This window comes from Miscanthus floridulus, chromosome 3 (genome assembly GCF_019320115.1).
Source record: "Miscanthus floridulus cultivar M001 chromosome 3, ASM1932011v1, whole genome shotgun sequence".
In the NCBI taxonomy this organism is placed as follows: Eukaryota; Viridiplantae; Streptophyta; class Magnoliopsida; order Poales; family Poaceae; genus Miscanthus; species Miscanthus floridulus.
The window spans coordinates 76687036-76702783 of record NC_089582.1 but is presented as its reverse complement, the minus strand read 5'-3'; the positions used below and the strand labels follow the sequence as shown (position 1 = coordinate 76702783).

General features: G+C 43.5%; 2 non-coding genes across 2 annotated transcripts; both read right to left on the bottom strand.

Annotated features, from left to right (window-relative positions):
• Positions 1 to 2873: 2873 nt before the first annotated feature.
• LOC136547716 (small nucleolar RNA R71) lies at positions 2874 to 2980 on the bottom strand. The gene has a single exon (XR_010781679.1). It is a non-coding gene; the product is annotated as a small nucleolar RNA R71 (small nucleolar RNA).
• Positions 2981 to 5465: 2485 nt separating this feature from the next.
• On the bottom strand, positions 5466 to 5572 carry LOC136547708 (small nucleolar RNA R71). The gene has a single exon (XR_010781671.1). It is a non-coding gene; the product is annotated as a small nucleolar RNA R71 (small nucleolar RNA).
• Positions 5573 to 15748: the final 10176 nt, after the last annotated feature.

Genomic DNA, 15748 nt, shown 5'->3' with positions numbered 1-15748 from the left:
GTGTCTAGCCTAATAGCAGGGTATGTAGGGGTAAGGTTGCATCAAGGTAAAGGCCTTCAAGTAAGCATACTACCATGCAAGTCCTATCATAGTATGATTGTAGCAGTAAAGTAAAGCAATAGCAGTTCTATATTAGCCATGCGTAATAGGTGCTACGAGATTGGGTGGGTTGTGGCACCTTCAATGTAGTCGTCTCCGTTCTCCTCATGGTACTCATGATCCTCATCCATCTAGTTCCCTTTTGAGTCTACAACGATCGCATTATAGTCGCGTTAGCGATGTTTATAGAATAGCACAAAGAAGCAATGAAAATTCAAAAGAGCCAAATGCACTCAAACATGGGTTCATTGCGTAAAGCTCGATTTTAGATGAATTTTGGTCCTAGGTTCGTATTTTTCTGAGTTCGTATGAATTAGTTATGAATTTCCAAAGTTTAAATCATCTCTAAAAATGGAAAAGGCTGAATTAATATCGTGCTGACACGTGTCACGCTGTGACTGGTCCACGTGGTATGCTGACGTCAGCATGACGTCATTGGCTTGGCTTTGAGCTGACAAGTGGGGTCCTGCATGGTGGTGTCACTGACATGTGGCCCCGGTCAACGGTCAACGTTTGACCGGTCAATGGTCAATACAAGCCGGGTCCAAACTAGGCCGGTTCGGCCTGGATACGGGCTGGGCTTTGGCCTGCCACATGGCACGCACTGGTGCGGCCATGTCGTCTTACTGGGCCACCAACGGGCCATGATCCACGAGTGCAGGTGAGGCGTGGTTCATGGTGAACCCGCCTGTGTTGGTCCATAGACTGTAGAGCCGGTCTATGAAAGACTTGGTCCACTTACTCCTTCCCAGGGTTTGGTTCACGTGCATGACGTGGTCGTGGTCGGAGCTCGACGGAGCTGCTTGGGACGTGGTCGGCGTGGTCATGGTCGGCGAGGTCATGGTTGGAGCTGCTCGGGACGTGGTCGGCGAGGTCATGGTCGGAGCTCGGCGGAGCTGCTCGGTGATGGGAAAATCCCCTTCTCTTCCCCGATGGGGCTTCCGCCGGTGGTGAGGTCACCGGCGAGCACCCATGGTGGCGCTAGCGTCTGATTAGGGTAGGCAATAGCTTCCCCATGCCCCGACGAGTGCGACGGTGGGGTCGGGGCAATGGCTAGGGCTTCCTAGGGCTCTGGCCGCGGTGAACGGCGGCGGGGGGGTCCGTCGGCGTGCATGGACAAGGCTGCAGTGGTAGCGAGAGCCTAGTTGGAAGAGCGTGTGAGCTCCACGGTGCTTCTACGGCCATGGTGGGCGTGTTGGAGGAGCTCCTGGTACTCCCAGTGGCTCTGGTCATGGTGATGGGGGCAAAGCAGAGGCGGTGGCGCTCCGACGAGGTGTGGTGCGGCAACGCAGGGCTCTGGTGGGCTTCTTCCTCGGCTAAGGTGAGCGTAGTGTGTCTCTCGACATGGTGGAGCCAGTCGGGTGTCAATGTTGCCTTTACCACAGCGTAGAAGACGCGGTGGTCTTGCCATGGTTGTGCCCTCGGCCATGGTGAGCGTGTCCATGCATGTGCGCTCCTACTCTTATGTACAACATCATGGCTGGGGTCCTCCTTTTGGCTGATGGCAGCACGCATGGTGCATCCTAGGTCTGGGTAAGTGTGGCCATGGCGGTCTCCCTAGCTAACCAGTTGGGCTAGGCCGGAGCTCAAAGCTTCAGCAAGGTTTCGATCATGGCGGTGCACGTTTCATTTGGCTAGGGAGGTGGTCTCAGCAAGATAGCTCACCGTAGGGTTCGTGGCGGTAAGATGGTGGTGCAGTGGCGAGGCAAGGCTGTGATGAGGCGATGCAGTGCCGTGCCAAGCAGCTACGTCGCTGTAGCTGATCGGGGCGGCGCTCCTGGCTTCGGTGAGGTCCTCCTCGTAGCGGCTTCCTTCTCTGCCTTGCTTCTCCCTCCTCTCTCTCTCTTGGCTTGATGCTGAGTGGTGCTGTGCCACCAGCGGCGACGGCGATCGGGCTGAGGGTTAGGGCTCATGGACGTTGGCTTTTATAGCCGAATTCCAAGGGCTCTAATGGCGAACGGTGATAGGGCGGTGGTGATACATGCGACGCATCCGACGGCTCTCGTGCGGTTGCATAGGCGCGGCATAAGGGAAACAAGATCATGCGATTTGCGTGACCCTGGGCCCGCGCCTGCCACACTGGTCAGCTCCCGGTCGCGTAGGGAGAATGCATGGGCGAGGGGAAGAAGATGCTACTATACTAGGTGGCTGATAGATGGGGCCCATTTGTTAGCTTGTCCTGATGCGGCGGTGTGCAGTGCGTGATAGCTGACAAGTGGGGTCGGCTTGTCATTGGCTATGCACGTGCGGGCGGCGATGCTCGGCTGAGCTAGCTAGGCCGGTTAGCAAGGCCGAGCAGGCCTGGGCTACTGCTGCTCCCTCTTCTTTCCTTTCTCTTTTATTTGTTGCCAATTTGGTTAGGGTTTATCATAAATATTAAGTAAGTTAGTTAAACATCACATAAGGTAAAAGAGTCTAAATCACATGTGGGTCTAAGGATGCATGCATGATTTATTTATTTAGGAATTTAATTACACGTGTGGCATAAAACCAAACTATGCTTATGACTTTAACCTAGTTGGGTCACATCCAATCTGAAACTAGGGTTGGGCTTCTACATATGTCACTCAACATCACATAGGGCTAACACAAAAATTTTGTAGTTGTGATTTTTGGTGTGTGGATTTTTGGGTTGTTACAACAGCCCTATCCATCCCTTCTCTCTCACGGGGAAGGCCAAACAGTGGTTCTATAAGAAGAAGAAAGCTATCAGTACCTAGGACAAATGTTCCATGGTGTTTCTCACAAAGTTTTTCTACATAGGCAAAACCAATGCCCTGAGGGGGAAAATTTCAAACTTCCAGCAAACTTCATTGGAATCCATCCTTGAAGCATGGGAGAGCCTGTAGGATTACATCCAAGCCTGCCCGTACCTCGGAATGGAGAACTGGCTTGTGCTCTAGAACTTCTATGAGGGACTTACACCCATGTCAAAGGGGCACGTAGATGCCACTGCTAGAGGAGCGTTCCTTTCCCTAACCATCGGTGGAGCCACGGCTCTGACCAAAAAGATGGTGGCCAATCAAAGCTAGGGGGAGGAATGAAAACAACAAAAAGGCTTGCATACCGTGAATAAGGCGGATATGCTTACCACAAAAATGGACTTATTGTTGAAAAGACAAGATGAGAGGGCCTACGAAAAAGAAGCAATGAAGGCCACCGTTCAGGCCACGGACTCGCAAATGACTTGCGAAGTCTGTGGTGAGGTTGGACATTCATGGAACAACTGCCCCAAGACCCATGAAGATGCCGCCTACAGCAATAACAGGTTCTAACAAGGTAATAATAACGGGTGGAACAATCAATCCCACCCGCAAGAAGGTAATAATAATTTCAATTCGAATCAACCTTCCTTGAAAGACCTAGTTTTAGGTCAAGCTAAAATTAATGAAAATATCACTAAAAAGTTAATGTTTAATGATAAAATGTTTGAAAATATAAATTCAAAACTTAAAAATTTATCCTCATCTGTTAAAAATCAACTGAGCTTTAATAAAATTATTGAACTCAAATTGCTCAAATAGCTGCTGCGATTCCTGTCAATCATTCGGGAAAAATCCTAGGGCAACCCAAGAATTCCCTCAAATTTGTTCATGCAGTTGTAGAACAATGAAGGAGGAGACAGACTATAAATGTCGAGCCATTGCCGAAGGTAAATCGGTACTTATCTTTTTAAAAAAATTCAAAAAAAATAAAAAATTCAAATTTTTTAAAATTCAAAACTTAAAATTTGCTTCAAAATAAACTTTTTATAAAAATAAAATAAAAATCATTTTCTAATAGCATAGATCTTTTTGTTATCATTTCTCATCTTAAAAATATTTAAGAAAATTCAAAATATAATAAAAGTTTTATGGAAAATCAATTTCGGGAGCAAAATTTTGAATCTAAGGGGAGCACCAACGGCCATGGGTTTGAGATAGCCGTTGGACACTACCTGACAAAGGGGGGCAGCAGCGGGTGCACTAGGGTTGTGGCCGCACCCAGCTGGTGGCAGTTGGCCCCGCGCCTTTGCCAACGGCTACTAGCCATTGCCGTCTGCCTCCCTAGGATGGTGCTCGACCGGCTATAAAACCGAGAGCTCGAGTGTGAGCTCTCACTCTCACTCCACTCTCCATTTTCACTCCCTCTCACTCTCACTTGCTCCACCACTTGCAAAAAAAATCCACAAAGCTCAAGTGCAAGGAAACTCTACAGAAATTTCTTTTCACTAATGTAACCCTATTTGCGAGTTTGTGTTGTTGTCTTTTTTGCCATGGACAAGTTCGGGAGGAAGCTCATGTTGGTGGTCCTTAACTCCAATTTCTAATGCCAACTTTCATATAAAAACTGCTAAAATAAACACCAAACTTAGAATTAGGACTTATAACTAATCAATTCCATGAGTTTTCGTGTTTATTCATTTGCAGGAGGGTATTTGTGGAATTGCACATAAAAGGCTAAGAATGTTCAAAGGAGTAGAACATAAACTTCATTCTATACAAGCCCAAAAGGAGGAAGCCCACAACCAAGCAAATCAGGGCCCAGAACAAGTGGAGAACAAGCCCAAATGCCAACCAAATCACCTTATCTTCATAGCATACCACCATGGCCCAAGTCTAGGATATCCCAGGAGATAGCCCAACGAAGATGGGCTGATTTAGTGCCGACCAGGGTGCCTCGCACTGCCACTGGCTCCTCTCGGGCCCATCTTTCATAGGTGGTTGCATGGCAGCATGCTAAGGATGGTTTTGGGTGGTTTCCTATTTTATCTCCCGCCAAACCAACCTCAAACATGTATAAAAGCATGGGTAGAGGTCTCCTCATTTCAACAACACATCAAGGAGCAAGAGCTACACCGCTAGAGCATCATTCTAAAGTGCCTAGCCCTAGCTAGCTTATAGAGTTAGTTGGGAGAGATGTGAGTGAGAGTACGGGGAAGAGCCGGACTTGTCGGTGTCTCCCCGAGCTTGTACCTCAACGAATACGGGCTTTGTACATCAATGGGTTTCTTAGTAAGTATCCATGATTCTTATGGTCACAAGTCTTTTGATTAGTTAAGCTATACTTTTACTTGTTTGTGGGTTCGTCATTCATCCCCAGGGCAGATGCTCTAGTAGTGGTCCCTGATAAAGACAGATAACCCTACCATAATGCTAGAGTAGTAGTTGATAGCATAGAAGTGGTGTCTAGGCTAGAGGCTACCTTTGTTTGCCTCGTGGCCTACGGTTGAGGGGTATGCGGCAAGTGGTGATAGCCCTGTCCGTGCCTTCTCTGTTGCGGGGAAGGCCAAACAGTGGTTCTACAAGGAGAAGAAAGCTATTAGTACCTGGGACAAATGTTCCATGGTGTTTCTCACAAAGTTTTTCTGCATGGGCAAAACCAATGCCCTGAGGGGGAAAATTTCAAACTTCTAGCAAACTTCATTGGAATCCATCCCTGAAGCATGGGAGAGCCTGCAGGATTACATCCAAGCCTACCCGCACCACGAAATGGAGAACTGGCTTGTGCTCTAGAACTTCTACGAGGGGCTTATGCCCATGTCAAAGGGGCATGTAGATGCTGCTGCTAGAGGAGCATTCCTTTCCCTAACCATCGGTGGAGCCATGGCTCTGATCAAAAAGATGGTGGCCAATCAAAGCAAGGGGAGGAATGAAAACAACAAAAAGGCTTGCATACCATGAATGAGGCGGATATGCTTGTCACAAAAATGGACTTATTGTTGAAAAGACTAGACAAGAGGTGTAACACCCCAGGTGTTTGTTACCAGTTGAGCTCAACCATGACATGTTAAGTGGTGATGGAGATGTTAGATCAAATATATGAAAATGAGCCAGCACTTAAACTTGGACCATGCACCATTGCTTACATGTTGCCCTTTCTAAAAAAAGTATGCTTGAGTAATGTTGGATGTACTTATTTCATGTGTCTCACATCAATATCTATCTATATTGATCCATGGAAAAGTTTCATGAAGTTGGGAATCAAGAGTCACATGAAATGACAAGTTATGTCCTTGCTTGAATTATTTTATAAAGTGAATGGAATTCTCGATCATCAACCAAACCTTAAAACCTTGCCCAAATGACTCTAGAGGAACTCTACAACAAAAGTTATGAAGGGTTCATGTTGAGCAAGTGGCCTAAAAATGCTCCAATAGATCAAAAATGGCAATTTAAGCATTTATCATGATGCTACTTTGACTTTGTTTGAATTGTACTCTAGAAACTTTGCATGGAAGTGCACCCTTAATCAAAGTTGTAGTACTTGACTAGATCAACAACTTTTATATTTGGGTCAATGTCTAATTCGGTGCATAGCATGTTCAAAAATAGTCCACAAGTAGCAAAAGTATTACTGTTTTTGAGTGAAATTTTTTCTAAGTCTGAGATCGCGTTACAGTTTCAAGTGCTGCACTTTGGGTTGATATTACTCTCGAACCATTAAGATTTAGACCAAAACCCCTAAATAAAAGTTGGAGCTGGTATGTCGATCTATAACTTTTATTAGTAGAGTTTTCGCTAATTCGCGTTGGTTTGGGAGTTGGAGGGAGTCGAAATTTGTGTTTCAGTCGTAATTTTGCGGTAGTATTAGTTCCTTCAGTTTTTGGAACGTCTGAAGCTCGTCATGGCCGACCGGCCATAGCACTTCGCTGCCGCATGGCCTCCAGTGCTCGTGCCCGTTCGCCAACTCGCCGAAGCTCACGATGTGATGATGCCGAGCAGCCCTGATGCCCCTCACTTGCCTCCCCACTCCCTCTCCATTCTCCTCCTCCGCTCAGCTGCCAGCGCCATGGCAGGCGCGCCCATGGCTGCCACGGCAAGGCCCTACCCCATCCACCCTCATAGCTCGTCACCTCCAACCATCTGAGCACCCAGTTCCATGCCCCTCCAGCGCCTCCTCGTGCCGTCCCCCCACCAGCAAAGCCATAAAGCATCGCCGCCGAGACCGTGCCCGTCAGCCGCCGCATCCTGCCGCTACCGAGCAGCTGCTGGCTACAGCCAGCCAAGGCCAGAGCCAGGCATGGCCATGGCTAGCCATGGCCAGAGTCAGCCATCCCCTTCCTCGTCACTTCCCGCCGTCAGCTGCCCGGAGCCCGACCTCCCTGGCGCCTCTTCTCTGCTCTGCTCCATTGTTGTGAGGTAGAGAGAGAGAAGGACTGCACGCATGAATTAGAATAAGTTGGAGGGCCTAAGTGAGAATCCATGACTCATCTGAACAGTACATAAAAGGATCTTTTTGTTCGTATTTAATTTGTGTTTTCCGCAGGGACCCTGATACAAGATTTACATGTCTATTCTTTTGTTTTTTTTACAGATTTGAATGATGAACTTTCAAAATTCATAGTAATTAGTATAAAAATCGTAAAATAGTAAATGAGGACTTTTTGGAATCCTTGTGAAATGGTCTATGCATTAGATCTATAATATGGCATGTTTCAGTTTAAAGGTTTAGCTGTAAAAATAGATTTATGCAGTTAGGTTTTTAATGCTAGTGGTATTTGTCTTTTTCATAACTGTAGTTATTTTGCTCAAATAAATGTGAAATTTTTATGGAGTGCTCATAAGGTGATTGTTGTTGTCTGGTAAAAATTTCAGAAGTGTAGGATTTATATTTTAAGAGTTATAAAAATAACAAATGTACTATATTGCTTTGCTCCAACTCTGAATAGTCCTGCATGCTTGAATTAATTGGCTTAGTTAAGTTATGAATCATGACTTTATGATAATACATGAGTTGTAGTACTTTTATTAAGCTTTTCAAAAAGCTAAATATCATGATTTTTGGTTAAGTAGATCTTGAGTTATACTTGCTTAAATCTCTGTGGCTGTTTCTGCCCAAACCCAGAGAGGGTTTCCTTGTTCTTACTGTGGGGCCTTCTTAATAGTAGAATGAGATTTTGGTGATAATAACAAAGTTGTAGATAATTCATGTATCTAGCTGATGTTAAAATTTGGTTGTATTTGGTCTTGTGGTTTGTGAGTTATGCCTGTTGAAAGTTGGGTTTCAGAAATTGCTGCTCTCTGTCAATTGTGGACCAGTTTCTGTAAATGTATAATTTCGACCTACTTAACTTGTGAATCATGCTATGATGGTTATAGATGAAATGTAGATAATTTCATAAGATTTCCAGAATGTCTTCTTGTAAGTCATTTGGATTTGTGTAACTCCAGTTATAGCTAAATCTTGTAGCTGCTGTTTGCATGTCCAGAAATTGACAGATTCCAATTATAGTTGTTTGCTTGTATATTGCTAAGTGTGTCTCATACCTTTGATGATGGTTGAGTTAGAGTACCTGAGATCTTGGGAAATTTGTGTCATGCTTGGTGTTGTCATCTTCTTTGCTATCGTGGGATGATAAATTGTGCGATATTTAAAGTAGGCAATGTGAAGTGCTTGTGCATGTTAATGTAACCTTGTGCTTGTCTTACTGCATGCGATGCATCGTCTATTGCACTTCCATGTATTCATACACTTGCATATTGCATCTCATCTAGATACGCTAGATGCACCACGCGAAGGATGCGATGTTGGAGCCAAACCCGAAGATTTGGTTTGGTGGATATATCCCGAAGATGGAAGGACTAAGCAAGTGCTAGGACCGGAGATGTCACCATGACGGTGCAAGCTAACTAAACTGACTTGTGTCGGATCCCAGGCAAGCCCCGGAGCATATTAAGCCTCCTAATTTCTAAAATATAGTTAAAGTATTATTGTTACATATATATTGTTGCATTAAGTTTAGGTGTTGGATGCAAACACTTGCTGCATTGGTTATCCAATCCTTGTCTAGATATTGATATCCTGAATCCTATGTAGCTCAGGCTCGTGTAGTGCTTAGCCCTACTTAAACGCGGTAGAAGTCAGGTGATTTCCTGTCACCTGTGAGATATAGGGATATACATATGGCACGGTTGGCTATATTTGCTATCGTGGAAAAGAACCTGTCTTAATTTGAAATGAAGACTGGGCGGAGGCTTGCCGGTTGGTAGTGACTCCGTCTGTGTCGCTTAAGGACCAAATCTTAGAGCCTTTCCTGTTCATGTTGAACGCATGCCTCTCTCTTAGTTGGCCGGGTCCAGAGACCGACCACAAAGCCGAGTAGCTCACCTCAGGCCGGGAGTCGATAAGTATAAAGTATGCCTCAGAAGGGAGCCGTAGGCGTGAGTCCAAGGGCAGGTGATTTAAAAGTCCTAATCATCCTAGTAGAAGGGTAATCCCTGAGAGTGCTGGCGCTGATCGAACCCGCGAATTTGGTTCCTGAGTTGTACCAAAGGTGACCCACGGCTACCTTTGCAAAGTATGCCAAGGTGAGAGTTAGGAATACCCCTCAGCTGAGTTGTAATTTGATTCGAGTCGCTGTCTCTCCCGGTTAGTGAGAACTTGACGGGGTTATCTCCAAAGTAGATACACTAAATAACATAATGGTTCAGAAATGATGATATGATGATGACAGCCGGATTATACCTGCTATGGTTAATATTGTTTGCTCCTAATAAGTGAGTACTATAGTATAGGTGCTAATCTAGTGGACAGGTAAATGATGATAAACTTGATGCTAAGTTTAAATTGGTCACTATATTCATAAGCTCTTTTATGCAACTGTGTCAAGCTAGCCCACCTAATAAGCCTTGCATGACCCTTGGTGTCCTTTATTTCTGGTTTTGACGGGTAAGTCTAGTTGAGTACCTTCTCATACTCAGGGTTTATCCCACCATATTGCAGGTGAAGTTCTCGGCCTATGAAGATGGTGGCTAACCGCCGGTGGCTCGGTGATTCTATAGTTACTTCTCATCTATATGCTTTTGTCGGATGATGTCACTTATGCTAGCAATGTATTTGGAACATATATTAATGTAATCTTTTGAAAGCTATGTTGTTTTCACTAATCGATTTTGAAACCCGAACTTGTACTTTTAATTGTGAACCCATTTGTAATCTTATTTCCGCTGCAACCCTGTGTATGTGATGTGTATTTGCTTAATCCCGCGATCTTGGTTGTGATGTTGATTTACCAAGGTCTTTCGGGACACTCGGTGGACTACTGGGTTTATATGAGTGAAAGTATACGCATGTCAACGTGTTAGCGGGGACAACCGTACTTGATCTTGTATAAATTGGGCGGTTCTGTTACAAGAGGGCCCATGAAAAAGTAGCAATGAAGGCCACCGTTCAGGCCATGGACTCGCAAATGACTTGCGAAGCCTGTGGTGAGGTCGGACATTTGGGGAACAACTACCCCGAGACTCGTGAAGACGCCGCCTACATCAATAACGGGTTCTGACTAGGTATTAACAATGGGTGGAACAATCAATCCCACCCGCAAGGAGGTAATAATAATTTCAATTCAAATCAACCTTCCTTGAAAGACCTAGTTTTAGGTCAAGCTAAAATTAATGAAAATATCACTAACAAGTTAATGTTTAATGATAAAATGTTTTAAAATATAAATTCAAAACTTGAAAATTTATCCTCATCTGTTAAAAATAAACTGAGCTTTAATAAAATGATTGAAACTCAAATTGCTCAAATAGTTGCTGCTATTCCTGTCAATCATTCAGGGAAAATCCTAGGGCAACACAAGAATTCTTTCGAATTTAATCTTACAGCTACTGGATAATGAAGGAGGAGAAGTCTTGCTGACAGACTATAAATGTCAAGCCCTAGTAGAGGGCCCTAATAAAGACAGATAACCCTATCGGAACACTAGAGTAGTAGTTGATAGCATAGATGGGGTGTCTAGGCTAGAGGCTACCATCGTTTGCCTCGTGCCCCACAATTGAGGGGTAGGTAGTAGGTGGTGATAGCCCTGTCCGTCCCTTGTAATCCCTCATGTTTGAGTACAACATAGAGCTACAGGCTGGCAACGCTTGGTAGACCAGGTGTTCACCAGTGCCTGAAGTAAGCAAGTAAGAAGTAGAGTTTATCTTCTCATAGACCCAAAAGCCATAGGAATCTGTCTCTACCCTTTCCAACTTTACCCTTGTGTTGTCCTTGGATGAACTAGCTAGAAGAGATACCTCCATTCCCTGTGGAAAATATGATACCCTGAATACTTTTGAGTGAAAGCTACAACTGTAATTCCGTATGCTTGCGGACTCTTTTCTATTTGCGTTAACAAATACTAATAGCTCACTGGTGCTTTCAAGAAGGCTGTGGGAGCAATCTCAAGTCGCTCCCATGGAAGCTCCAGTCCATGCTACACCGAGCCCGAAGAAAGCCCAATGCATGAAGACAAAGAAAAAGTGCCAATGGAAGCAGAAGAACAAGAGCAAGAGCAATCGATGGAGGAAGGCGACGATGATCCACACCTTGATTTGGAGGGAGACCGGTAGATGCCAGTGTACAACCTCATCAACAATCACGAGTTTATCCACATGCCTGCGTATGACCCCGACCTTCTCCAAAAGATAGGTATGGACACCGAATTCACCACCATCTCGAAAAGCCATTGGATGGGAGAACATTGTTCCCATCGATAAGCTTGGTTCTCGCCTCCTAACAATTCAATTCTTATGCTCTTTACAAGAAGTTGAGGGTGGGATTACTTTTCGTCTTTTTGAGAAAGAGTACAATCTTACATGGAGAAATCTCAGCTCTCACTTAGGCTTTATTACAAAATGCTCAATTGACTTAGATTATGCTCTCAAAGGTTTTAATCGCCATGAATTTTGGAAGAATGATTTCTAGTCAAAACGTAGTTGGCAAGTTTTAACCTCAAAATATGAATATTCATCATCCTACTTTGAGGTTCATGAATCATTGGATTGCCATGACCTTGTTTGCTTGGCAAGACATAAGATTTGTTTATCATGCCAAATTGCAATTTCTTTATGCCATGCTTAAAAAGACTAAAATTGCTCCTGTGAAAGAAATGTTTAAACGTTAGTTAGAAAGATTCAAGGCTTCTACATCTATCTCTTGCGTGTCCCTTGTGACTCATATTGCTGCTAATATTGGTGCATTGGATGGACAAGATGTGTGTTGGTATATTTTAATGCACATAGATAAATCTGCAAGTGCACGGATACTGCTGTAGCTTTCACCCAGAAGTATTCCAAGTATCGTATCCACAGGGAAACATGTGAGACTAACTATGGTCTAACATAACTAAGGGTAGCAACAAGGTTACGATAAATAGGAGCATAGAGAGGATAACTAAGGTTCTCTAGTTCTCACATAGGTAAGCTTATGTCTTCTAATATTCAACTGGGATATTACTAGGGAAAGACACCAGTAGAGGATGCTTTCCTTCATAGCCGCATCCTACGTGTGCCTACAGACGGGAGGTGGACTACAAAGGATCAATGAAGCTATATAGTACATGCTATATAGAACTTATGTCACACATGCGATCTACCACCTTTCGAAATGTAGGGGGCCTCCACGATTAACCCAAGTTTAAGCACCACACGGTGTGCCTACAGACAGGAGGTGGACTACAAAGGAGCAATGAAGCTATATAGTACATGCTATATAGAACTTATGTCACACACGCGATCTACCACCTTTCAAAATGTAGAGGGCCTCCATGATTAACCCAAGTTTAAGCACCGCACTTACACTTACGATTAATACTTTAACCTAGAGAATCTATAGATTAAAGCACTCAAAAGAGAGTCGTCATCCTGATGAACAATATAAACAAGATACTTACTCGAATCAGAAGTTGATTACCATAGAGATCTTGAAGGTAAGCTCAAGTAGAACTTGGATCCGCCAAGGTATAAGTCATAGAGAGAGCACCGATAGACCGGTACCTCCTCCAAACTCTTCCCTCACTCTCTATCTCACTATTCTATTTATAAGACTAGATCTTATGGAGGACTAATCTTCTCTTGATTGCTGGCTCTGATCCTAAAGATATGAATTAGGGTTTCATGGACCTCCTGAGGGAGGGGGCAGGGGCAGATATATATAGGCTGGAGCATCCATCATGAGCCCTTGGATCAAACCGACTTAAAGTATGGCATAGATGCAACCTAGGAGGTGGTGGAGAGCCAACATAATGAGGTAGAGGCTGACAGGCGGCCCCAGGGGCTGGGCGGCCTATAGGTGGGGCTGACCGGCCCCACATGGCAGCCCCATGGCTCCCGCTTTGGTGTGGTGTCCTCTAGAGTCCTCTAGAACCTTCTAGTGCCCATTTCGTGGCGGATAAACATGATTAATTCTAACATGTAGGTCCGCCTTGATGGTTTTCTAGAAAAACCCTACAAAAAATACAGATTCACCAAAACTCATGGAATTTGTTAGTTTAAAACCCTAGACCTTTGTCGGTGATCACAATTGTGCCCTTATAAATGTTTTATTGATGGTTTATAATGGTAGTTAACTACCATCAACAAGCTCCCCCAAGCTTAACCTTTGCTAGTCCCTTAGCAAAGCTAAACTCAGCAAAAATGGATCAGGAGTTGCTACGATGCTTTCACTCCTCAAAAGTACACATGCGTTGAAACAAGAATTCTCCTCTAGATTAGAATAAACCGATCTGACTTCAAACTTACCCATATTACCTTCAACCATGAGGCTTCTGTGGCAGAACCTCCTAAATTATAGGACCCACATGCATTTGTCACTGTCCAACGACCTTTGACAACTAGGCATATGTTCCTGGTAAGTTAAGAAGTCTATCGGGTGTCCTTGGGGAACCCCGAATCATCCACGATTTCTGAGCAGGATCACGTTACAGAGTCATTGCCGTATTACAACATTTATTCAAATATCAATACCAGAGTAAAAACAGCGGAAGTCTTATAATAATATAATTTACAAAACAGTAGTTTCAAACCTCGCAACTAGGTTCGATGTTTATTACAAAATGAAATAGTGGAGTGGCATTATAATATAATACAAAACACACAATAAAACTGCCCTGCTCAAGGGCCACACATTTACTTCTCATCGTCATCACAAGGTACAACTGTCATGCAGCACGATCCAAAACAGATCTGCTCATGAGGCTCACCTGCAACAAGGGTCAACGAACCCTGAGTACAAAAGTACTCAACAAGACTTAACCGAAATAAAACTGATAGAACTCAGGAATGTCGGCTCATGGGATTCAAGGTATGGCTTTAACAATAATCAAGTTCTTTTGTGTAAAAGCTCTTTAACAAAATTCTTTATATAGAAAACTTCATAAAATCATATACAAAGCTGACACGATCCATGTTGAGATCATGAAACTTCATATCCAACACCTTCATAAGCCTTATTCAAGTTCTAGTTATTAGTACTACGATGATGAACAGAGAAGTGAGTCTCCATAACCGAGAAGCAACGACGATTCGAACCGATTAAGCCCAGCTGGGGATTCCAGACCACACGACATATGCAGGTCCCTGACCTACATATACCAACCTACCCTTGGATCCTCTAAAACAAGAACGGGTCCACGCCACCCGAGAATACAGTACTCCACCAATCCAGCCCATTGCCACATGGGTACACGCTATTCCTGCCATCTCTCCACTCCCAGTGCGCGAGTAGCCATTCTCGTAATAGAATTGCCAAGTTCAGGCTTACCAAAGTATGTGGTTAGTACTACAAAGTCTCACCTCATACAGTTCAACAACGGACGTGCCTTAATCGACACAAGTGGAAAGAACCTACTCACAAGACCTCCATGTCTTGTGGCTCACACACACCGAGTCCGCCCGGTCTAGATTTATTACTCCACATTCCCATATCACATGATAACATAAGTTAATCAAATCCCGTTTAAAGTTCGCAGTTGACAGGTAATCACCTGACTTTCATCGTTCTACGCATAGCTAAGCATAACTAGGCATATACGAATTTAAAACTGGTAATATGGTAATTATGGAATAACAAGGTGGTTAATGCGCCAATTAGGCTCTTACTTAACTCCTAATCACTTAATGTAGTAACGGAAAGCAAAAGCGAAATTAATTTATAAAACACAAGGTAGGGTTGTATGCTTCCGGGGCTTGCCTTCGTTGATGGAAAAGTCCGGTTCCTGCGACGTTTCACAAATATTCGATCCGACCTCAACAGACGGATTAACCTCCTCAACAACTTGATTAACTACCACGTGTTCACCTTCGTTCGCTACACATAATAACAATGCCATGTTTAACATGATGCGGAATACGAAACATGATGCTCGATGATGGATGCAAAAATTAACAATTTGAATACAACTTTCCTTCGCGGTACAGTTGCAAGTCAAACAACTAAATCTTTTTCATAACACATACATCAATTGCCAAGGATCATTATCAACTAATGACCCAAGGTCATCACTCAATCCAAAATTTCAAACAAAACCTAAATCATCAAAGGTTACTATTTTCTTTTATGAATTAATTATTTAATTCAAAATTATGAAATAAATCAACTTATTCTAATTGAGCTCAAAATTTTAGTAAATGTTCATTACATGATAACTAAGTGGCAAAACAAATTTCATAATTTTTGGATAAATAAATAAGCCTAGAAAAATCATGGAAATCCATTTATTAATAAATTGAGCAATTTTTATCACATTAAAAAATTACTGAAAAACATTATTTCATATTTTTTCTTATATAATATACATCACAGAGAAGTCACACAAAAATTTTCATAATTTTTGGGGCTCTAAATAAATCTACATAAAAATAACAAATTACATCACTATTCATTCAAATCTGAAAATAGAAAACTC